The sequence below is a fragment of the Columba livia genome, chromosome 6 (genome assembly GCF_036013475.1).
Source record: "Columba livia isolate bColLiv1 breed racing homer chromosome 6, bColLiv1.pat.W.v2, whole genome shotgun sequence".
In the NCBI taxonomy this organism is placed as follows: domain Eukaryota; kingdom Metazoa; phylum Chordata; class Aves; order Columbiformes; family Columbidae; genus Columba; species Columba livia.
Window position 1 is genome coordinate 17512249 of NC_088607.1, and position 24876 is coordinate 17537124.

General features: G+C 39.5%; 1 long non-coding RNA gene across 2 annotated transcripts in view; it reads left to right on the top strand.

Moving 5' to 3' along the window:
- The first annotated feature begins 6667 nt into the window (after positions 1-6667).
- Positions 6668-24876, top strand: part of LOC110362212 (uncharacterized) — a 63262-nt gene continuing 45053 nt past the window's right edge. For both annotated transcript variants that reach the window (XR_010473494.1, XR_010473491.1), the window contains exon 1: positions 6668-7088. This is a non-coding gene — a long non-coding RNA (uncharacterized LOC110362212). The remainder of the gene's footprint in view (positions 7089-24876) is intronic.

Sequence of the window (24876 nt, forward strand, 5' to 3'; positions counted from 1 at the left end):
ATGTTCCTTCAGTACTTCGCATTCATAGGGGCTAAGAAATACTTTTAAATAGTCCTTTCAGAAATATGAATTTGAGACAATTTTTCCGCGTGTGTCTGTAAGCTTTGCAGACCACAGTGTGCTTTCAACACGATTTTCAGGTAGTCATGTCTTTTGGTCCTGCTATCTGCTGTCCTTTGGAATAGTTCTTTCACACTGATCTACCCTGTAATACCATAACACCAGAGTGATGGTACTTGTCTTAAGGTGAAATGAGTGAGAATCTTAGGGCATGTGGACCATGGAGAGCAGCATACTTACGCCGAAGTTTTCAAAACTTTCAACTCAGGTCTCCTTAAGAGAAATAATTTGGAATCTGGAAGCCAAAAGCAAATTTTCAATGCCAGTTAAATAAGCTTCATAGCCTTCACATGCAACAAACCCCGTTGGTATTACAAGGAGTGTACTTAAACCACTGAATGTTCTGTACAGTGGGAGAAGTGGGGTGTATGTTCAGAGGCAACAAATGCTGCTAATACTAACCTACCATTGTCAGTGCATAAGGCTACTGTCATGCTGAAATTCTGTGTCATGTGAGAGCTATTAAGAGGTGGAATGTAAATTAGAGAAGTAGTGCAGCACCATTACGTGCTGACCTCTTCCTGTTCCTGAAGGCAGCTGATTCACAAAGGTGTTCAGGACATTTATCCATCAGGAGCTCCTAAGAAACAGAGGACACTTGATTGGACAACATCATCTGGTGGAAATTAGCATGTACCAGTATTTATTTTGGTATCAGTCACCAGCCAGCAATGACTAGTATGAGTGCTAGTATGAAATCATTCCAACATATCATGCATGTATGCAAGTAAGAAATACCAAGAAGAATCTTACATCGGAGGTGGTGTATCACATATCTATTAATTTAAGCCCTGTAGAAAACATTGCCAAACCAGGGGGGCCTGTGTGCCTTTTGTTTAAATCGCTGTATTTATTGCCGAACACCTGAGGAAACTGTTAAAACACTATCTTCATACAAAGAGAATCCTCAAAATTCTGCCAAGTTCAATGTTGGCATGGTTTATAGACCATTCCCATGCCCACAGGACTAGAAAGTCTGCCCAAGGGCACAGGAAGGTTGTAGTCTAGTTTGGAACAGCTTAATGTAATGAAAGATGTAAAGTAACCACTGGATACTGGAAATTAATAAAGCATTTTGGATTAAAGATATAACTTACAGGGTTTTTTCCTCTAGTTTAAATATATGCAAAGAACAGCAGCAAGTTTGGTGATGTTTTTTAAGTTTGTTCCTCTAATCCTGTACTTTAAGCCATTTTTGCTTTGTGAATATTGCATAGATAGCCATCCATATTTATAGAAGTATATTCTACTCATTAGTCTCTTTTCTTTCAGTAAAGTACTCAGCAGCCAATACTTTAATTGTGAGCTCATTTAAAATACAGCAATAGTATAACATAAAAGGAATCTAGAGTTAAACCACTGAGACTATTAAAACTGTTCCATATAAGAAATAAAAAGGGGAGCAAAAACTGTCTGGGGTACTGTTATACACAAAGTACGCAGAACACCTCATCTGCTTTCTGGCATTAACCCAGCCGAGACCTAGCTACCATGTTAAAAACAGATTAAACTAACATCCATCAAGGTGAAAGATAATTATTGCTTGTGTCAGACAACACCTGTTTTTGCAGCATTCCTAAAGTGAGTTAAACTAGAGACATGCTGAAGCTTTCCACTGAATTTTACATTTGACAGTTGCCTGAAGCAATTGCGTCTGTGAAACACCTTCACCTCTTCCTTTGTTTACTTTTTTGAGTAGACAAAAAATGTTAAAATACTAAACAGAAAAATTTACAATTAAGCAGAAAATCCAGCAGTGAAATACATAATGTCAATAAGGGGTGTTTATTGAAAAAGATGTTATGATAGTCTTTTGTGAAGTCTACATACAGACCTGCTGAAAACATTCAAGAATGAATTCTGCTTATGTTACTCAGGTGAGTAATCCCACTTACTTCACTGGAATTTCATAAGAGTGAAAGTAGTAGTCCCTAGATAATTCCATAATTTGCTCCTGCTATCTTCAAGCAACACTGCATAGGCTGTAAGGCAAGGTGTTCATCCTACTGTATACAGTAATCTGTATCACAGGCACAAATTTCACAACACAGTCCTGCTTCAGTTGTGCCAAGACAGCTTAGAGTCCATGGATCAAAGTGCATTCTGTTATGTGAAAAGCAATGATACATATGCATGCTATACCTTTTATATGTTAGTTCACAGAAGGATATGGAGTCTTTTCTGGTTTATTTTGCCTTTTTGTGAGATGTAGGATAAAGTTTGATTTTCTGACTGTAAGATCAACAGAAGTCTTTTGAAATAGACATATTTAGAAATAGAACTTTTTTCTCCGTATGGATAAAAATGTTGAAAACTCTGTTACCAACCACTCCACAAGGTACAATCTAACTTGATCAGGTTAAATACTAAAGGGACCAATCCAGAGGTCACTTACATCAACTGAAGTGTGGTTTGGATTATACCTGATAAAGGTCCAGGTGAATTATTATGCTAAACAGTAGTCCCTAAATCAATTTGATTGGAAGAGATGTTGCTTTAGAAGAGAGAAGGAAGTGAGAGGTTTGGTACACGACAAACTGCACATTGAGCCAAGATGGAAGAGAACTGGGAAGGCATGCAAGAATGGAGCACCGACTATCCCATTCAAAGCAGAACTGCTAGCACATGGTAAACTCTGGTAAACTGTGTTCAAGAAGTAAAGAAAATCCCTCTGCAAAAAATGTGCTTCCCAAGAGAGAAACACAGAGGAAGAGAAGAGAAGAGAAGAGAATGAGCTGAGGTCACAGATGTGATGTTTATTGGGGCAATTGATCCAGAGGCAGCACAGCATGCCTCATTGCAAAAGGAGGCAGCAGTTAACAGTGATCTCTACTAGCTGGTTTTAATGACACCCAACTTCTAAAGACTGCACACAGATTTGAAAACAAACATGATCAGATGGAGAGATGTGAAACAGATAAATTGTATAAGCCAAAGGCCTTAAAGGAGAAGGTACTGCCACAAGCAAGTTAGGAGAGGCAGTTGCACCACTACAGATAAAAGATCATCTTGAGGGAAATCTTTGCTGAGTGATCAAGCGGAGGAACTATTGGAGCTACCTCATCTATTCTTAAGAGTTTTATCTGAGAGCATGTCAGGGCAGTATGGTCACAGGAAGGGCAATGCTGACACCACCCACAAACAGAAGGTTTGATGGGACTGCAATGTTACCTTTTCCATTGAAAACTCATTTGGAGGACAGACCTTGGTCAGCAGAGTAAGTCTGTAAGTAGAGTAACCACACTTCCCAGAGAATTAAGAGAGAGGTGAACAGAACAAATCGATAGAGGAGACCACAAGGTAGCTAAAGTCAATGGGCACCAAAAACTTAGTGGCCTGAGTTTTTGTTAAGATCGTAATACAAGAGCAGTACTGACAGAGGAAGGACAGTTGGTGACAAATCAAGCATGAACATTAAATAAAACGGATGCTCTGCAAAAATCATGGTTTTACAACAGATGACAGAATGACCAGTAAAACATTTTTTAATACTTTAGCAACATCAGCACATGAATTTCCAGAAACTTCAGATCAATGGGTGAAGAGAGACCCAAATGTAATCTGACAGGACTGTAACCAGAGGCAGGAGTTAGGAGTATGCAAACAGTAAGAGTGTGTCTGTGGAAAGTGTTTTAGAAATGATGCCTCCAAAGAGGATGAGGTCAGTGAAGAAAGCTGTCAATTATTTGAGCTGGAAATCTACATTGCTGGGAGCTGTATTAACAGTACAGCTGGTACTGATTATATAAAAGCAGTACAGGAAATACCAGAAAGAGAAGATAAAAAATGTCATTTGGTTTAAATGTAGGAAAAATACATTTTTGTAGTTATAGTGATAACTGTGGAAGGTCTTAGTGCATTTCTTTACATCTCTCTTAATTTACTGATCCTGTGCTTTAGAATAATGGGCTTAGAGCATGATTCAGTTACATTGAACCTAACTAAATGAAAGGTGTAATTGGTGATTAGAGAAGTGCAACGAGATAATGGAAGGAACCAAACAGCCTCCATATGATGTTTTTCAGTGTTTTATTTTTCAGACAACTCTGAGTACAGACCTAACATACATTTTTTTCAAATCCTAGCCAGAAAAACAAACAAACAAACAAACATTGTTATGGTTATGAAACATAACAGTTTTTGCCCTGGAGTTTGTAGCCTAGAACTATTTGAGTGCCAAGTCTATATTTCTACCTGTGTTAACACTTCAGCCTCTAACACTGTCTGAAGTGGTTCAAAACTGGTAGAGAAAACCCGAATGCCCAAGGCAACATCCAATCTGAAGAACAAATCATTACAATTAGCTGCCAAAGAGGAGATGATCACAGCTGGAATCTGGTTCAGGGAACTGCTCCACAGACCATGCACACCAGCTGAGTCCCATGTAATGAACCTTCACCCATTTGTCTGCATGACACCGCATTCTTGAGTCAGTGTTGACCATGGCACTATATTTATCTTGCAGATTTTTTTGTCGTCCATGACCTCCAGATACCTAGACAGCTAAAACCTTTTTATGAAATTCTCACCCACTCATATGTCTAACACGTCTTTTTGCCTGTTTTTCACAAATTCAGTTCTTCCCCATTTGTTTCTGTTCAAAATGATGGCAAAAAAAAGATTTTCCTAGGCTGTTATTTCACTCACCTCTCTCTCTCACAATCATTTCACAGTCTAAGTCGGTGTAAGTGATTTGTCTTTTGAGTTTCATAGCTTGTATGAGCTTCTCATTCAGAATATAAAGGTTGACTACTATTTTTAATCTGTTAACGATGCCAGTGTCTATTTTCCACTTATTACATTTTCAAAAGAGCACCAGAGTGCTTTCATCAATATATTTGGCAGAAGCTCCATTAAGAACTTCTCTGGAAGTGCAACCTTAATTGCCCTTAGATACAATGCCTACAAAAAAATTGCCAGCCACGGACTGCTGGGGTCCTGAGAGTCCTGCTCCTCAAGCCAACAAGTATTGTTCTGGTGTTCTGTTGTAATTTGTTCTCTTTTATTTAACAGCAAAGCTCTGTCAGGCAGGGACTTAGGGACTTTTTTTGCTTTGCATTTATGCAACATTGCTAGGACCCATAGTGATACCATCAGAAGAACAATTAATAAAACTGTGCATAAAATTATGTCTCCCAGAGGCCAGAGTTATTTGCTGCTACCCTGTAGCTTATGAAATAGCTACACGCAACATAAATGGAAGACGTACCTTTTGCGTGACCTACTTTCTATCTTGAATTATCTTGTAGATGCAGCATTCCTTCAGTAGGCAGATTCTGTGTGATTAAAGTGTCACATCTCAACACAGACTTTTAAAAAGCTTGTAGCATTTGCTGCATAGTTCCAAACACTGTGTGTTCCGAACTCTGTGTGTTCATTTGTATTTGCTACTCCACTTTTGCTTACTCCAGAACCAATAAAACTGGCCCCAGCCAATTTCAGTGGCACTGCTTGATTCTAAACTTTCTCCCTCCAAATCGCTTAAAAATGCATGCATCAACACAGCAGTCTAACAAGCCATTTTAGGAGCTGATTTGATTGATGCTTCTGTAATAGGTTGCCAGTACAAGTCCTACAACAAATTGGAAAAAAATGGGAGAGCAGGGGCACACACAGGGTCTACAGAGCAAGGGTCAGCTTCCTAAGTCTCACAGAGGATTCAGTGTTTCAGTTGTGGAATGGGCTTCATAGACTGTTCAGAACTTGCAAGAAGAAAGACAAGGGGATCTGAAGGATTAAACACATATTGGTCATCCACACTTGTCATTGTGAAGGTAACAGCAGCCTTGGGGGGGCTGGCAACAAAATCTCCTACCCGTTATCATTCCTGATGCCAGAGGTAACCTTCTCCCTGGATCATGAAATGGGTGCCAACAGCCACCCCTTCTCCAGTTCAGATGAGTCTCAGCCCACGGCCTTTCCACAGAGGGGCAGGACGCAGCGGAATCATTCCCGCATATTGCAGGTGCAAATAAATTCTCCCTGTGCTGTGGAAGGCTTGACTGGAAAGCAAGGCCCGGCAGGGCTTATTCAGCACAGCAGCCAGGGGCAGCTCAGAAACCACGGGGGAAATTCGTGCTGTCCCAGCTGCAGGGTGCACAGTGCCCCTTGGGTCCAGGCTTGGTTGGGTTTGTGGTTCCTGGCAGGGAATGTTTGAGGGTATTCAACAGCTGGGGAGAGGAATGGAGAAACTCAACTTTATCCCTTGAAAAGTTACAAAGGTTAATTCATAGACGATCTAGGGTGTGAAGTTAGGTACTTCATAGAGAATATATCAAACTAATCAAACAATGATTCAGGTGATTATTTTTCAGATTTCTGATAACAATGCAAGTATTCCAGTGCATAAAAAGTTATTGCTTTAAATCAGGTTCCTAAATAGAATTTCAGTAGGATGTTGCCCTTCAAATGGTGAGCCAGGGACTCACTGTCGGCTACTTCACATATTGTTGGGCACTGCAGAGGTGGGTCCTGAAACTGCACCCATCTAATAAAAATCCCCAGCCAGCACTGACGGGACACCCCGGTTAACAGGGAGGGCTGGATTCGAGGTGCGGGTGCTGCCATCTTCCCCAGACGCCGCCGCTACCGCGCGCCGCGGGGCCCGCCGAATGCCCCGGGACGGGCGCTCCCGGAAGGCGCCTCCGCAGCGGCCGTTGGGGCTGCGCGTGCGGCCACGGGCGCGCGCGCGGCAGGTGCGCTCGTGCCGCAGCCGTTAGCGGGGCTGTTAGAGGCCGGGCTCGGCACGGCGGCAGTGCTGTCCTCGCTCCCCGGCCGGCCCGTTTCCGCGCTGCCTTCCTGTGAGAGCGGCGGCTTCTCCCCGCTGGGCGCCGGCCGCCTCGGCTGCGGGCGCCGCCGGTGCCTGGCTGCGCGACGGGCCTGAGGCGGCTGCCCTCCCTTGCAAAAGCCTCGCGGGTTTAGTGCCTTTTGCAAGTGATGTGAGAAGATACCGGGACTGTTAATTGCAGGTACAAGGCATCCCTTTGTCTAGCTATTTGAAATGAACTGGGTCTGCAGTTGGCTTTGGGTGCCAGCTGAACTTCCTCCTTATCGTTATTTGCATCTGTATAACCTGTTAATTGCGTGATCAGGAGTGGAGCGAGAGTCCCAGGGAGCGGCCCCGGAGGTAAAGCGCGCTCCGTTTGCTGTGCAGAAGCCTGTGGGGGGTCAGGCGCTGGTGGCCGCTCTGCGCGCACCTGAGGGGCCGCAGCGCCTCGCCAACCGCAGCGTGGACCGGCCGCCCGCTGGCTGCCCGGCGGGCAGTGCAAGGGCCGGCAACGGAGCGGTGTGAGCGGGTTTGGTGTTAAATGGTAAAGTTGGAAGACTTAGTTGGAGAAGAAAGGAATACCAAATGTCTTTAAGTCACTTCAGGAAATTTCTAATTCTCTAGTCTGTCTTCCTGTTATAGTTTAGCCGATTAAAAACATATATATAACTTTGTTAGTAAGTGCATCAGAGAGGCAACGTTAACTGTAGTATTGTTAGTGGTTATTACAGCCGCTCTCCGCGAGCAATCTCTGGGTTGCTTTTTTCACCCTTTTGGATGGCAGGCAGTAGTGAGTGCCTCCAGTCTTACAGGCTAGTGAAATACAGGTTCTTGTGCGATATGATTGTTTTCACAGGGAATTAACAGGGGGCTGAACAGTTGAAGGGTTTTATCACACATCTGTTGATATTGTAAGGCTCATTTGAACCATATGTAGTATGCGGTCAGTACTTCTAATGTGGTCAGAAATCTCTCATTCATATGTGCTAGTGAGTTATGAAACTGATTGTGAACTTGAAGTATAGGACATCTTGCAGGGTCTTAAAAGTAATTTTTAAAGCCTTGGAATATTTTCCAAGTTTTGTTGGTTGATAGGTCTAAAATTTATAAAGCATGAATTGAGACTGCTGTAGAATTTTTAGTACCATTAGGAAAGGATCATAGCAGTCATGTGCCAGCAGGCCGAGATTTAGGGCCTGTGAGGAGCATCAGCATAAGAATCTGAAATGCACTGTGTTTTCCCATTTTTTCAAGGACTTTTTCTGTTATATGTCAGGAATGCAGGTGACAAACTTTTTCCTTTTGGAAAAAAATATTTAAGCTTCTCTATAATACAGAGAATCCAGCCTGAACATAAAAATGAAATAGCAGTGCAAGGAGCCAAGTGAATTCATGTGTGCAGAGTATTTTTTTTAACTAACTTTATCTGTGAACTCCCAGCCCTGGAGCCTATTTGAAATGAGATAGGAAGCTTCAGGCTTGTCACAAATGCAGCTACAACTTGTCCTGGGGAAGCCTTCATAATGGGGTCAGGTAAAGTTCAATGAACTACCAAACCAGCACTATTTCAGAAATGCTAAGGTGCTCTTTCCACTGATCTCTCCACTCTCTCTGCCTGTTATTAAACTGGTAGTTTTTACAACATCAATAAAGAACTTTCCTACCCAATTGCCCCAGACAAAGGCCTGAAAGCTAGGTTTAAACTATGAAAACTTTGTGTTAGGTTCATTTAGATTGTTTTGCTGTGTCAAATACTCACTTGAGTTCAAAAGTTCAGATGAACCATGAACTTTGTCATCTCACAGCAGGCAGTTCTACAAATATAATCCGAAAGTGAAAAAACATGAGATATTTAAGGTGCATTTGATGTTCTGCGTGGAATATACTTGGAGTTCTGCATTTGCGAAGTTCTGCTTGACTTAAAGAAACTTTTAACTCTTTAAAAGATAAAAAAAACCTAAACACAATTAAGCCAAATAATTCCTTGATCCCTGACCTTTTAGGCTTTCAAACCAACACATATTCAGTGACTAATCATTACTGCACAAACTAAACCCAGCTAATCTTCTTAATAAATTGCAAAGTCTTGTATGTCTCATGGTTTCAGTGATGGCTTTTCTCCCTGTCTGGAACATTGCAGAATATCAAAACAAATGGGTCATGGCTTTATGTATTTGTTTAAAGTTTGAATCTATGTCATCTCCTGATATAGTCTTGAGTTGAGCAGGTTTTACAAGCATATGTGAAGTATTAGAGTGTTTGGAATGAAAAATCAGTCAATGCAATTTTCACTTACTTATTAGACAATAAAATCGTGTGGGCAAAAGCAGTTTGTGCAAAACTATTTTATAAATGTGGAAACATACCAGAAACTGAAGAGCCTGTAATAAATTCAGCTTATTTTCCTTGAAAAGGAATTCCTTATTCCTATTCTCTCCTTCCTTCTAGTATGTCTGGAGACTCAATCTATCAGGAAAAAGCAGCACTTATTTTTTTAGACTTAAATTTGCAATAAGAAACAACAACTGATTTAAGGCTGTTGTGCCTGACTGTTCATAAATTGTAATTCAGGGCCCCTTAGAACTGCTATATCTATTTAAAAACCAAAATAAATATGACATTATCTGAAGAGTATTTTTAGTATCACATGTATTTTGTGATTTTTACATTAGAAAAAGTTTGAAGCTTTGAACTTTATGCTGTGTAAGAGTTGGGACCCCAAAACGAGGAAAACAGAAAATAGTTATAGATTTTTGTTAAAATTGCTACATTTAGTCTCTGTATGAGGCACTTCCTTTTTGCAGGAGTAATTTAATTGCTTGAAATAATTCATTGCTATTTTTGCATTACTTAGCAAAGAACAGATGTAAACATAGGGAAGAAGTTAGCAATTACGTTCTTTGTGAGCAACAGAGGAGAACAAGGAAACATCAAATTTGGTGGACATCTGCAACAGTTCAAAATCTGTGCTGCTAAGCCCATAGTTGTAGCTGAGATTGTGACTGAGCTTGTGATGTGTGTGGTGGTTATTAGGGTCACTACCCTATCTCCTCCCCCTTTCTGAAGGCTTGCATCTGCTCAGTCAAAAAAATACACATTATAAGAAAGAGTGTATTGCAAATGTTCGTTATCTTTGGCAGTTCTGTTGCAGTGTGGTAAGCAAATGCACCTATTCCAGGAGGTAGTGATACTGAACTCATGGGATTAGCTCTGCTGCAGCAAGCATGAGGTTGCTTTCTGCTTTCAGGATGTCATGGGAAGAAGCCAGGGAAGCAAAAGTAGAATTTCCAGAATATAAGCAGTGCGTTTCAGTGGCAATAGCTTCCTGCTAGTTCTGACAAGAAGCATTATATACCACATCAGTGATCTGCAGCATGATCTACAGACCTTTTCTGAAGGCTTGGTTTATAGCCCAATTTATACTTATGCATTATACTTTCCTTAGTCCCTTTATGCTGGTTAAAAATCATAGAGCAGTACAACAAGCTTTCAGAATTCTAGGTCTAGGTGAGGAAGACTGTCTACTGAGACCTTTCCTGCCCTCTCTTCCAGCACTTCTGAAGATGGGTTGGTGGTAGGAGAATCACTGGAGATGAAATCCATAGGCTGTGTTATCACTTAGACTCTGGGCAGCCTTCTGTAATGTTATCAGCAAGTGACTGTAGACACTGTGATGCAACCTAGCATCAGAGATGGCTTTAAGCCAATTGAGTATTCTGTCTCTTCTCTGAGAGCTCCCTGTAAATCCATGTAGAGGTACAGCATATGTACAGTCTTCCTAAAGTGCTGTATGACCTGTGAGTGGAAGAGAATTTCGGGGGTGGTGGTGGTGGTTGTTTGGTTGGTTTGTTTTTGCAAGGTACAGTTTAGACCAGAGTCCCGTGTCAGTTTCTAACTGAAGAGTTAACTAATGCTGAGGTGGCCATTGTTTCCAGTTGTTGAGGCTGGTATAGCAGAGGAAGAGCTAGGAAGAATAGGTTGTTTTTCTCCCATTCTGAACATGGCCAGTGGTTTTAAACATATTTTTCTTCTTCCATTTGGGAGTATGAGTTTTGCTGAAAAATATTCTACTGAAACTAGCTGCAATACTAATAAACTTCATGCACTACAGTACTTTTTATTGTCCATTTTAATCAACTTTAGTGAGACAACAGAACGGTATTTTTCTTCTTATATATATATCTTGCATAAATAGATAGGGTCTAATTTATTGTGGCAGGTCCCGACAGGTGAAAACTTCTAAATGGATCTCCTGTTTTTATCTTCAGTTCTCCTAAACATATAGTAATTGATTTAATGTATTTTGGAGTTATAATGAGAAAATAGAAATATTGATAAAAAAACAAATGTGACTCACTTTTTTGTTACGTTTCTTCCTATAGGTCATCTCAGTTCTGTATAGGTACAAAGAGCAAAATATGACAGGCACTGAGATTCATTACTGAGGCTGTGTATAAAAGGTTAAACTGTTTAGTACCAATTAATAAATTAGAGTGTGTTCATCTCTCATTTCATTTTGACTGAAATAGAATAATATTGGTGATAAATACAATCCCTTTTTCTATTCAGGCTTCTGTTAATTGGAGTGATAAGATTATTTAGTGAATGGAAATATCTCTAGGATGGAAGAAAGACAGGCATAGGTATTGTATTGCTTGTGAAAGCTTGAATTACTAGGCTTTTCTGTTTATTATAATTTGTTGTTTGTTATAGCAAATTTTTAAACAAATAACAAATGTAGCAAATTTGTCATATTTATTATAATTTTATAAATATTTTTATGTTACTTATGCTGATATACTGATAGTTTGTCACCATAGAAGTAAAGCACGTTGCCTGCTTCGAGAATGCTGAAGTTGGAGTTCTGATTTTTGTTTATTTAAGCATCTAAAATGGTGCCAGTCTTTCCCAAGCTTCTTGAGACTTCAAGTATTTACTGGAAAACCTGAAACTAAAAGTTGATTTCTGGTATTAACCTCTTACTGGTCCATTTGCACATATTTGGGGAAGAGAATTTTCAGTAGTATTTTGGTTTTTTGGTTCTGCTTGCAAGGTGTGTAAGACTGAAAAATCATTAAAGTGATTTCAGAAACATTCTGGTTAGACTTGACAATAAAAACTTTAAAAATGTTTTTGGATTACAATGGTGGAAAACTTGTACATTTTTTCCGAAGTGGTTGAACCATTACTAATTCAGTGTTTCCTGATCTTATCCATACAATGCAGTAGAGGCTTTGAACTTTTTTTTCAAATAGATCCTTTAAGAGTAAATATCACCATGTTACATTTTTACTTCATAAATATGTCAATACTTTGCTTAATTACTAGATCACCAGTCTTCTGGGGGCTGACATGGAGTTTAAACTGCAGTCACTTAAAGTAAGGGCTGAACAACTGAAAAGCCGAGACTGGCACTGAGACCAGAGAGAAGGGGCTTGTGCACTAGTGCGTGTGTTTGCTGTCTTAACAGAAAGCACACCGAAAGGTCTAAGAGCTTGATCCTCTGACTGCTCAGAAGCCTGAAAATAGTTTAGTTGTATTGGTGTGTTCCCAGAAGGGAACAGGGAAGTGGTAGATTGCAGTCCCGACTCTTAAGTCAGTGTGATCAAGCCTTGCACTAGTTTGAGCAAAAAGACGGTAGCTGCAGTAGTTTCAGGTTTGCCACTGGTCCAACAGGAGCCATAAGGTGTTTCCTCTAGTGACTTGCGTAAGTACTTGTGTCTTTAACTGCCTTAACAGGAGCCTTTAAATACTTGTGAATGGCAAAGAAACAGACAATTGAAAACAACAGGAAGAGAATAAATGAGAATGTTCAGTTGTAATAATTCTAACAAGAAGTTTGTCTTGTTTTTTGTCTTCGTTGGGATTCTCAAGTGTTTTCTTTGTCATCCTGTCAGGACAGAGGTTTGCTTTGAGCTTACAGAACAATTCCCATTTTCCTGTCAACAAGGAGTCTCTGACAGCAGGCTAACCATAAATTAACATCATTCCATGTTTCATATCCTCCTTGTTATCAGATCAGATACCTGGCTAAATTGTGGTTAGCAGGTCTAATTCTTTGTATTGTTTGCTGCCTGCAAGGCTGTAGTTTGCCTGGACCATCAGTGCTGCCTCCTTTAGCCTTCAGCCAGTTGCTCAGCTGCTGTCTTCTCTTTCACTATTCTTTAAATTGCTTTTATTATGACTGTTAAAAGTGTTTGTTTTACCTCAATTTTATCCTGGCTAGATGAAAGTGAGGAACTGTCAGTACTGGCTTCACAGCCCATAAAAGACTCTGTGCTATTGACAGTTTTCACCACAGTGTTTTGGAAGTTGTACTGTTGCAGGAAGCTGCCAGGGTGCATTTCTATACCCTGTGGACCTGCCCGAGGCCACACAATAAAGTGGTACTTCTTGCTGGTTTGTGAATCTCCACCTTGGAATGCCATAACTGCTGCTGCCTTGTCCTGTGCCCTAGGAGATTTTCCCACCCCAGGAAAAACTCCGGAGGATTAACTGATTCACTGTAATGACAATGCTGGTGTGTGTTCCAGAGAATCCACTGCTGCAGGGTTCTGATATGGCCACTTCTTTTAACTCAAGTTCTGCATGTGTTTGCTTTTTAATGTTTTGTACAAATGTTACCAATGTCCATGGGAGCTGTTATATTAGTGGACATCCTGATGTCATGTTTCCGACTTGAACTGGATAGTGCTGTTCGTATGACACTTTCATAATTTGTTTTGGCTCTATAAAGTCAGTCCAAGGAAATGAATTTGTTTCTTTAAACGGTTCACTGTGCAATCTACAGATGGCTGCCTCTCAGACTCCAGTTCTTTCACGTGGTTCACAATTCCCTGCTATCACTGACTAACTGTTCAGCCTATGTTTTACTTAAAGGACATCTGACCTTTTTGTAGTTTTTGTTTTCTCTAAAGTTACGAGGTCTGAGCTCGTGAATCTGAAAGTTTGTGAACGTGCTGGAAATCAGTGTCTATTCCAAGTTGAAATAATGCTGTACTTGTTTCTTTTACAGTTTGGATTCTGTGTGCTTCTAGAATGTATTAATTATTTAAAACTCAGCTGTTTTACTAGCAGTCTCATCTGTTCACCTTCATATGAACCTTACGTAAATACCAATAAGGAATGACATGCTGCTACTTCAGCTGTTATGTTAGTATAGGAAGTATGCTTTTTTAAAAACACTGTATTTTAATGGAATGGCTTTCTGACACACATACAGAAAGCACAGCTCGGGGGAGGCAGAGGAGAGAAGATGTCATCTTTGTTCTGCCTTTCCTTTGGGAACTGGTTTGCTTGTCATACAGATGCGCTTGGCACAATCTTGCTTCAATGCTGATGGGCTAGTGTGTGGTCCAGGATAGCTAAAGTACCTGGGCCCAAGACTCACTTTCTGTATGGAAAGAAAGCGTAGAGCTTTCTATCTCTGGCTTCCATGATGATGTCTTTATGGCAGCAGAGAAGCAGAAAGAGATACACAATCTTTTTTGGATGAACAGCATTTGATCTGCTGGAAAACATGCAAGTCTAAGACCTGGTTGCACTATTTCCTAGGGAATATCTCATCTCCTTATACTAGTACTTCTGTGATGTGAGGGTTTTAGCAGAATCATAGAAGATTATGATTTTTCAGATTGTCCAATATTTAGAGCAGTGCAGTATTATTAAAGTTAGGACTGGCCTATTGACATTTAGTGAAAAGACTGGATTCCTGGGCGGGATGGAAACTCAGGGAAACCGGGTTGACTGCTTAGAGAAGTGAAGAGAGGAGAAGGAAAGGGAAAAAATTAAGAGTTGATGAGAAATTGTTTGGCCTGAGAGGATGGATTCATCATATCTGTCAGTAGCACTTTGAAATAGCAGTCCACCTTTTAGATGTTCTTGCAACTGTGATCTCTGCTCTGAAAAATCTCCACTTGCATTCTTTCATCTTACAGCTGGAATATTGAATAAATGACCTTTTCTGACTCAGACACATTGTTGTCTCTGACCTCCTCAAATCGTGGTTTCACCTTTGTTGCTGCCAGATGCCTGACTACCTTCCATCTCCCATTTTTCTACACCCCAAAACTGTCCTTCATTCCTAGCTGAGTATTTCCTGTTGGTCTGTCACAGAGCTGCTTTTCTCACCACTTGCCTCTCAGATCATTATAATTGACAGGCATTTACATTTTATTCCACTTTAGGAAAGCAGCTTCCATATGGAAAACACATTTTATTGGATGTTTGATTCATCCAGGAGCTGATCTTAGCCATAATAACTGTTTCTCATTCAGCGTTGCTGCTTTTCTTTCTATATTTTCCAGCTGGACTGTTGGAGGCATAGGAGGTCAAGTGGCTTGTCCCAGACTGTGAGTCAGTGCTGTGAATTTGGACTAGGACCCAGTATCCTAAAGGCTCACAGTCTTCTCCTCTGACCATCACTAGACCATGCAGCATCTCTGAAAGGCCTGGCTCTATGGAAAAATACACATTAAGAACACTGAGTTTGAGTCTTTAATTCCCAGAATGTAGTTATTGAGCCTTGTTCAGATTACAATGAAAACATGTTTTTTTAAGTAAATAAACCATATAACAGCTTTTGGGGGGTTGGCTTTGTCTCTTTCTTTGCCCAGCTAAGTAGCGACAAAGTGTTTTTTATCAGTGACTAATACAGGAAGCAAAACACGAAGGGGAAGAAATCTAGAAATGTTTGGCTTCGCTGTGGCCAAGATTTAACAGATTTTGGAAAGACCATCTCCTTTTGTAGCTGCATGCAATTGCAGTTGGGTGTCTTTTGTATTTAATTTGAGCATACTTTTAAAAAATAATTCTATGTTCAAACCTGCCTCTTTATCTGTGATACATACTGAGTTTTCTCAAGGGTGCCTTTTGTAATACTTTGGTTTCAGAGATCTTAGTTAAGACATTTTGTTTTCAGAGCAGCTCCACAGGATGACAGGGGCACTCCCTTATTTTATAAAGTACAGTAAAATTGCAGGGAAGTTGGTGCAAGAACTTCTGCCATGTTTGGGACTCTGGTCTGAGGTATTCAGACCTGATTTATTGGGGAAAAGAAATTATGTTGCTTATGCTCTAAAGGAATTTGGCTATTATTGTCTGATTTTTTTTTTAAAGAAAACTGAATACAAAAATTACTTGTTGGTGAACAACATCAATGTATTTCCACAAGATGCAATTTAGTTGAATTGGTCCTACAGAGACTTCTGTCACAGGTTTTGGACTGACAGCACCTGTAGCTTGTTGTCTACTCAGTGAAGAAGTAATACCTCTGCAGACATGAACTCTTTTGCTGATGTCTGATCAAACCTTTTTCTGTTTTCTTTCCCCATCCACTGGCTTCTCATCCTAGTCTCCAAGCTGATCTTATACAAATGCAAAATAATGGTCTCCCCATCAAAGTCTTAAGTCCTTGTTCTTAAGCATTGTAGTACTAGGCATTATCATCTGCATGTATTGATGGGGCAAAGTTATTCTAATTTCAGGGTACAGTGGTACAGTTGCACTGAAGGTCTGCAGAAGACTGTCCCAGGGCAGATTTGAGGAATGGGAATGTTCATACTAATCAGTTGGAGAGTTGCAAAATTACAGGCAATTGTACAGAGACTTTTATAATGCAAAATATTGGATAACCTTAGCTTTTGCTGAGTCAGCTGTGAATAGAATGCATGTTGGTTTGGCAAGAGCCACTGTTACGCTATCAATCTGGCCATGAGGCTGAGCTCTGAAGAAAACAAAATTTGACTCATAGACTCCACTAATTTTGCTAGGTACTCGTGGTCCGACTTTGTATTTTCTATTTTGTTTTGAATAACATACAGGCCCCTGGCTGATGCTTCCTTGTCACCTCATATGTGATTAAGCATAAAGTACTTTTTAATCCTAGAACATCTCTCATCAGTGCTTCGACTTGTGTATCTGTATTACTATAAACCAATAATAACAGCACTCCTGACAACACATTATGTAGTTCTCTGTTGGATATTTAAAATACAGAAGCTCATCTAGTTTTGAAAGTACCTAAGTGTGATGATGTCACACTGCTTCTGCTGAGCTAAGCAGATTACCGGAGATGACTGGTTCCTGTGTCAAATGTTTTTTATGATCTTCAGAATTTATAACATAGTACTGATGGTCATTTCCCTTTAGATTCTCTCTTACAGGTAGCACAGCTGTAGCAGATCTGAGGCCCTTCTACCACACATGCAAACTAGCCAGCTTGGTAGGTTTTAACTTAAATTTGAATAGTTTTGTAATCCTCTATACAGTGGAAATAGAGATGGCACTCTCACTGATGCTTCTCTGAAAATAGTGAGGAAAGAGGTCCAGTGTAACTTAAGGCTGCACTGAAAAAATGGGCACAGATGAAATGGCATACATATGCCATAAGATTCCAAGGGAAATATTTCAAGGTTAGTAATTCTTATAAGATGTCTGCTCTTTGAAATTTAATCCTCATGGAAATTCATATTCTCATGAAAATTTCAACCAACTCATAACAGACTAGAACTGGAGCTGATCTGTCTGGTGTTGATTTTAACTAGAGTCAAAGCTGTAGTTTCAGTATTGAACTGGCTTGCATAGCTGAAGTTAATTTTTTGCCGAAATGTTAATTTTTTGCTGAAATGTTAAGTGAAGGACATCACAGTTGAGATTCTGATTATAACTCCTCTCTAACAGACTTCATATAATCATGTGCACACGTAACTTTAAATTTATCAGTTTATACTGGTATACACAGAGTGTGGAACTGTTGCATGCTGTGGAGGTTGTGGGGCAGGGAGAGGGTGTTGGTTCAGTTTGGTTTTGCTTTGTTTAAGCTTAAATTTGAACTCTGGAGGTAGGACTTTCCAAAGGATGTCTTGGGTATTTTTGAGACATAAGACACTTGTGAAATGAAGAACATCTGGTTCAACATTGTTAGTCTCCATTTGGAGAATGCCAGTTAGTTATTACTTGGATTTTAGGGTGAAAAGAAAATATTTTGTTTTCTAGCATTGTCTATTGTTTTTCTGCTTTTGAAGCTTTTCTGAGCTAGTGGAACAGAAACAGTATGCGTTTTATATATATAATCAATGTGTTATATAAGCAATGGGTGGTTTTTTTTTTTTAATTTTTAATATTATTTATTTATTTATTAAGCTCTGCAACTCTGAAATGGTTAGTTTTAGTGCTAGCTCAGTCTGGAAACTTGAGCTGCTCTAAATAGCAAATTACAGTTCTGCTTACTTTATTGTGGGGCTACAGTATGCAAACTTGCAGTGTAAACTCTTGCATTCAGATGAGAGAAAATGAGGGCTAGGGAGGCTTGCCTGATTTTTCACCTGCTGCAGTGAACTTCTGACTTCACAGAATTTGTATGAAGCCTAGAAAACCATTAAAGTTTAACAGCTACCGGTCTTTCATCAAATAACTTGTAACAACCAGTGCTTGGAATACCAGTTGCTCCCTTGGGTTTCATATGTACAACATAAGAATGTAATTTTACTTTCAGTCTTTCCCATTTTGCTATCGCTCCTATTTATTAAAAGTTACCAAACACTTTGTAAGGTCTACTTTGCAATGTACCTTGCCAGCCTCCCATAACTGTAGCCAGTAAGGAGAATGGAAATGTTTACCTTTTTTTTTCTTTTCATTTTTTTCCCTGCTTGGAACAGCCCTTTATATTGCCAGTAGCACTTGACAACGACATTTCTTCTTTCTTCCACAGTACTCCACAAACTGGGCAAATGATCGTTTTGCTTGTGACAGAAAGTAAGGTAAAGTGCATTTCAGCAAAAATCTCCATTAAGTGCTGCTCTTACCTTCTGTCTTTTTATTCCAGAAACTCTGCTCTTGAAGTTAGCTGCTGAACATAGAAGCAGGTAGTTTGCATCACAGGCTCTGCCTCGTTATTGCAAGAGGTTAGTAGTGTGAAAAAGAAAGGAAAAGCCCTAACCCTCATTTTTTTTATTAGTAAGTTTATTTTTTACTGCAGTCATCACTGAGGTTTATCTTCTGTAAGGAAAATCCTTTGGAGGATTTAAGTAAAAGCAAACAGCTTCCGTGAATTTTGCTACTTCCAATAATTGAAAAGTTCAATTCATCAAGTTCTGATTGTGTTTTGCTTGGGGGAGGGGGAATGTACCTATATGTATAAGATCTCCTCTGAAGTGGGTGAAAAAGCTGTGGGAAATCTGTTTTATCTTGATTGAATTTTCTTTTTAATCAGTTATGACATGGTGCACCAAGAATGGCTATTTCCCTCTTCCCGCACCCCTGCAATGAATTCTTCAACAAGTAGCAAATTATTTAAGATAAATGCGTACTGCTGTAGACAGCTGCCAGAATAGAAGTGAAAATAAACTGGTGAAAGGAAACTGCCCAGTTCATGGAGAGGGCAGCAACGATATAGTGCAGCAAGTCCATGACACTTGTGGATACACATGCTGAAAGACTTACCCTGGCTGGCCTGCTACAAATCTCCCAGTAATTCATTAAGGGGAAACGCTCCTTGCAACATTTCACTCCTATTTTAACACCCTTTGTCTTTACCTTCCATACCCAGTGGGTTCATTCCTATGTCAAGTGAGCCTCAGTGAAACCAGTTTTTCATTCCTGATAGAGCATACTGTTTTGCTCGAGTAGAAAGATGAGATGGATGCTTTTACTGTAAGTATTTTAACAGTCTGTGCTAATTTTTCAAGGTTTGGGGTCAAAAGGAGGATATGATAATTGTGATCCAGTAAAAAATGTAGAATAAAGTAGTGTGACCAGTGACTGAAACAGGGGTGAATGTTGTCATGTTTTGCTGTAACTTTGAGAAAGTGCCTTGAAGAAACAGTCATCCTCTGTATGCAATACAATCAGTAGTATATTAAGATGGAAGTATAAAATCATATCCTGGTTGTTCTAATCGGCTTCAAATATTTGAAATTACAGAATTAATTTTTTTTAATTATCACAGGGGCCAATTTGCTATAATTGTCTGGGGAGGAATCCCATTAACTTCACTCTGAATTTTTCTGAAGGCTGACCATGGGATTTGACCTGTTTAAACAAAGAAGCTTGCCATTTATTTCAGCCAGTATTGAGTTACATCAAGTGTCTCTATTCCTCCTTATGTAACTTGACAACCCTAAAGAAAGTTGTAGCTGAGTTCTGGTTTAGTAATTTTGTATTTCTAAAACAGATCAGAGTGGGACCATACTTGAATTTACACAATAGTTACTGAAATATGTTGGCAGAAAGCTGGGTCTGGATAACCTGAGCGTATCCACAGAAGTAAAACTGTCATCTTTTGCTCGTAGTTTACAGTTTTATGAGATTAGACAGGTTGGGAGGACAAAGTATAGCAATACCAGTACTTCTGGTATACTTTTTAAAAGCTGTAATAGCTGCATAATGGCTTACTGGCTGTTGCTGCCAGATCTAGAGCTGATTTGATTTTCTAATCAGCAGAGCATAGTTTGTGGAGAATGGTTCTATCAAGAGAACGTTTCAGAACAGTTCTATCAAGCATGCAATTCAAGAAACAGTCTGTTTTACATTAGTCTGTCTCTGGCTACAGATTCCATTTTTTTGAAGTCTTGTTTTTATTTCCCAGTCTATAAAATGGCTCATCATTGATGGCGTTCTGTGGGGCCTCTGGTTTCATTCATAAACCTTTACAGTCTGATGAGATTTCCATGGTCGAGACACATTCCATTGTCCATATGTACACTTACATACATGTGCATGCTGCAGTCTAATATGTGTGAAGGAAACTCCCCTTTTGTGGAGGCATATAAATGAAACATTATCTTACGGTGAAATGTTTGTACTGGGCCAAGAGTGGGCTGCATGTTCACACTGGCCCAGCAAGAAAGCTAACCTCTACAATATTTGGAGGTTTTGTTGCCTGTGTCTTGTGTGGTTTTGTTTGCTTGGTTTTAAATTGTTTTTTAATAGTACTAACAGGTGTGACTGAAGGTACCAGAATTGAGGCTGCTGGAACTCCTGTTAACTTTCCTGTGGATTTCAACTTGGAAAGTCAGTGAGCTGCTGTTGTCTTGGTTTAACACAAATGGTAGTTGTAACCAGGATGGAAACATCCAATATTATAAATCAAACAAGGCAAACCCTGTGCGTAGTAGTTATTTTTTTTTCACTGACTGCATTAAGTTTGAGACTTTAGGACCTGTTTCTTTAAGTGTCCACCTTTGTGAGTGATTAAAACATTCTCATATTTGTATGTAGGTGTATGTTTGCTGTTCATTTTTTAAAAATCCTGAGAAATGTGTATCTGGCATGATACGGAAGTGCTGTGCTTGATGCTCTTTCTTATTATGCACATAGAACATTACTAAAGTTTCATTTTCACTCTTACATTTTAGCATTGCTGTTTTCCCTTCATGATTGTATTTGGTGTCTAAATATTGTTTGATGTGCTATGGTTAGTTTGAAAGACTATTCCTGCTGTTGTATAAGCACATCTCCTGCTTGGTATCATGCGCTTTGTGCCAAATACAGTGATGCTGTCTGAATTCCAGCATAGGAGTTCACAGGATTCCCTTTGCACAGTTTTGGAACCTGAAGTTTCTCTTGTGTGTTTTATTCTAGTTACTTGTAATGGTGTTCCATCACTTTACTCTATATTGCTAACTCTCCAACAGTATTCTCCATTTTTTGTCAGCTTGTATTCTGTTTTCTTCAGGCCTTCCTTATCTCTGATTGTAAATTGCATCCTCAAAATAACAACTATCTACCCCAGCATTATCTTAGCAAAAACAGACCTTCAGAGGAATGCTAAATCAAAGTACTATTAATATGAAAAGCAAATGGTAATGAAAGTAGAAGAACTAAGTAGTAAGCTTAGTAGCTAAAAGACAAAAGAAGAATGAGTGATGAGTCTTAATACTGTTTTGGGTTAATGTGATGGATATGATTTTACCTAATGACTGGCTATTACAAGCATCGATGCCACCTGGTAAAGTAGATTAACTGTTTTGTATAACTCTAAAATTAATTGTGTTAAAAAGTGAACCATGATTAGTAACTACTTGCGGAAGTGTGTTTCTTTGCCAGATGATCTGTGTTAGCAGGAATCATGACAAGCACATGAAGACTTAGCCTAGCTCAAAAATGCAGACTGATTCAAGGTAGAAGTAGAAACAAGGCACTACACTGTGCTTTGGATCACAAGGAAATGCGGGTTTTATTTGCCTGCTTATACTATGCTGTTTATAATTGACTTTGAGAAATAAACAGTCCTTTTATTAATAAAAATATTACACGTACTTAATAGGTAGATCTCATCCAAGATGTTTTTTTTTCTGTTTTTCTCCTTTTCACAATATTATTAGAAGTTGACTGCTAATGTGAACTGAACATCCTAGAAGGCTTGGTTTTGCTACCTAAAAGCGATGATCTCCTGAAGTACAGGTAGCATGCATATAAGGAAGCAGTAAAACATAAAATGTAATTAATTTATTTTCAGAATTCCTAGAAGGTTTGGGCCTGTGACACCCACTATCTTCATATTTCATCTTGAATTTATTTATTGATGGGAACACAGAGGTCGAAAGGTTTGTATTACTGCTGGAGATGTGACAGAGTGGTTCGTCAACCAAGTTGTGAGGGAGGCTTTCAATACGTAAGATGATCTATGACCTTAGAATTAGCATCTAATACATTTCTACTATCCATAAGAATATATTTTTATATAAATAGCCTCTTCATTGCTGTATGTGAGGTAGGAATGGGAATGACATATTCCACAGGCTTTAAGAAAAGGAGATAATTTGCTCTTAAAGGTGTGGGTTGTTTTTGTTTTTTTTGCCAGAACATTTTTTTAAGCTATTAGTAATGTCAGATAACTAGAAAACATTTTGAGAACATTTCAACTTCAAAAGAAGGATCTGTAGCTTATTGAGACAGTACTAAGTACTTTTGTGTGTTCAAGGCTGACAAAGTAAAATATCTCTAAATCTCTTCTGGTAGGTAAAGCAATGGTTAAAAACTTCTGTTACATAAATCATTGCTTGCACTTAAAGATTGTTTGTATCACTTGTAGACTAAGCAGGGCAAATGTATGCAAGCAAATATTGCTTAACTTCAAAACAAGAATCCCAAAGCTAAATTTTAAATAGAAGGACACAAACAGACCTGTGAGGTGGAGTGTCTGCCTCACCAAGATATCTTAGTTTGCTATAGCAAGAAAAGAAAGAATATTTGTAATGCATAGTACAAACATGGAGGGGGATTATGAGTAGCATTGCTTTGCTGGTCATGCTTCTGCTTCGGGAAGTCATCCTTAATTTGGGAAGCAACAAAAATAGAAAAATGAGAGAGTAGGAGGAAGAATAATGGAAACAAATCTAATTGGGCGTGAAAAGAAGTAATGGTGCGAGCTAGAAGCATCAAGATTCCATGAGGATTTTTCTCCGTTGACAATGAAGGAATAAAAAAGCTTTCAAAGGTGTAACTTGCATTAATCCAGTGGCTACAAGTGTGTACTGCAGGAATTGTTGCTAGGAGAGAACAGGAGGGATTACTTTCATCATGCTATTTATTCTTTGTAGTGTGCTGTGCCATTGAATATGTGGTAGGAAGTGTGTCCTGCCATTCTTCTGTGACATTTTAAAAATGGCCAATCCAACAAGGAGTCTGAGGTTATTGTACCCTGACCAATCAGTTACCTTTTCATCTGGTAAAGTGGTAAATTGCAGTGTTAGGGAGTAAGGAGGACATGTGGAGAGCAGCAGGTTTCAGAAATGTAAGTTTCCAAGTGTTCCAAAGCCTTAGAGATGCATAGACATGAATAAAATAACTTTGCAGAACAGTGTAAACTGTAGTGGAATAGCTGCATATTTTCTGAATCAGGTCACCTAAAATGCTGAATTAGCTCATCCTTACCTCAGCCACTTCAGAAAGGAGCCAAGGGCCTGTTTGAGTTATCAGACAACAGCTCAACCATGGGAGAGGTCTAAAGGCACAGCCTGGTAGTCATGTACCCTTTCATGTGGTTAATGTTCTCATCCCTCCTGGTTTTCTCTTTCCATCAGCTAGTTCTTCTGTGTACAGCTGACTATTTCCCGAGAGGTAAATTCAGGACATTGGCGCATTTAGAATTTGGTTTAGGTTTTAGAATTCCTTGTGACAGTCTTCATTCAAGTGAGTTGGAAGTTGCTATAGCTTTGTCTCCTAGGTAAAATAAAACTCTCAGATACTTCGATTTGGATCCGCCTTGCTATTACCGTGCTGTGTGTGTGCTCTGGGTGATATTAAATATTACACAGTAATTCTCAACATCTCAAATACATTCCCAGTTTTGAACTTCTAGAGCATCGAGTGGTATTGGCTGATAGCCAACAGCCTCATCCTTGTCATCAGTGACCTGAATGCCAGATACACTTCTGTTGTAAATTATGCTTCTACTCCTTGCTCCGTGTTAATTGCCTGCCTATAGTCAGTGTTTCCTATAATCAGTGCTGCACTTCCCATTGGGACTTTATCATAACGATACAAATGCTACTGGGATGCAGAGGATCCGTGCACATGGTCTGGTGTGACCAGACTGAAGGCAAGAAGGCAGTGTTGACAGTAGATTATGAGAGTTGGGTGACTTAGGCACTGGCAGAGCAGGCAGAGCCCAGGGAGCACAAAAATCCTGCCTTCAAGTGAGAAGAAGAAAACAGGCAGGTGTTGAGAGTCTCACAGCAAGGACAGTGGATATGTTTGCATGCCCAGTCTGTGCTGACCCTGCAGCAGTTTCAGCACAGCTCAGATTGTGTTGATCCAGTGAGTGTGACTGATTTGAGGTGAGATTTCTGTAACTTTATGGGGGAATATTATTACAAAATTCCCTTTGTTTTTGTGAGATGTCTGGATCCACATTTATTCCTGAATTGCATTATGCTCATGATCAAAGTTTTGTTTGTGTGTGTTTGTTTTCTTCCTTGAAAATAGCTAGGTATTTGGAAGTCTCAGAGAAAGAAAAAGCAGATAAAGGAAGAGTTGAGAAATCTGTC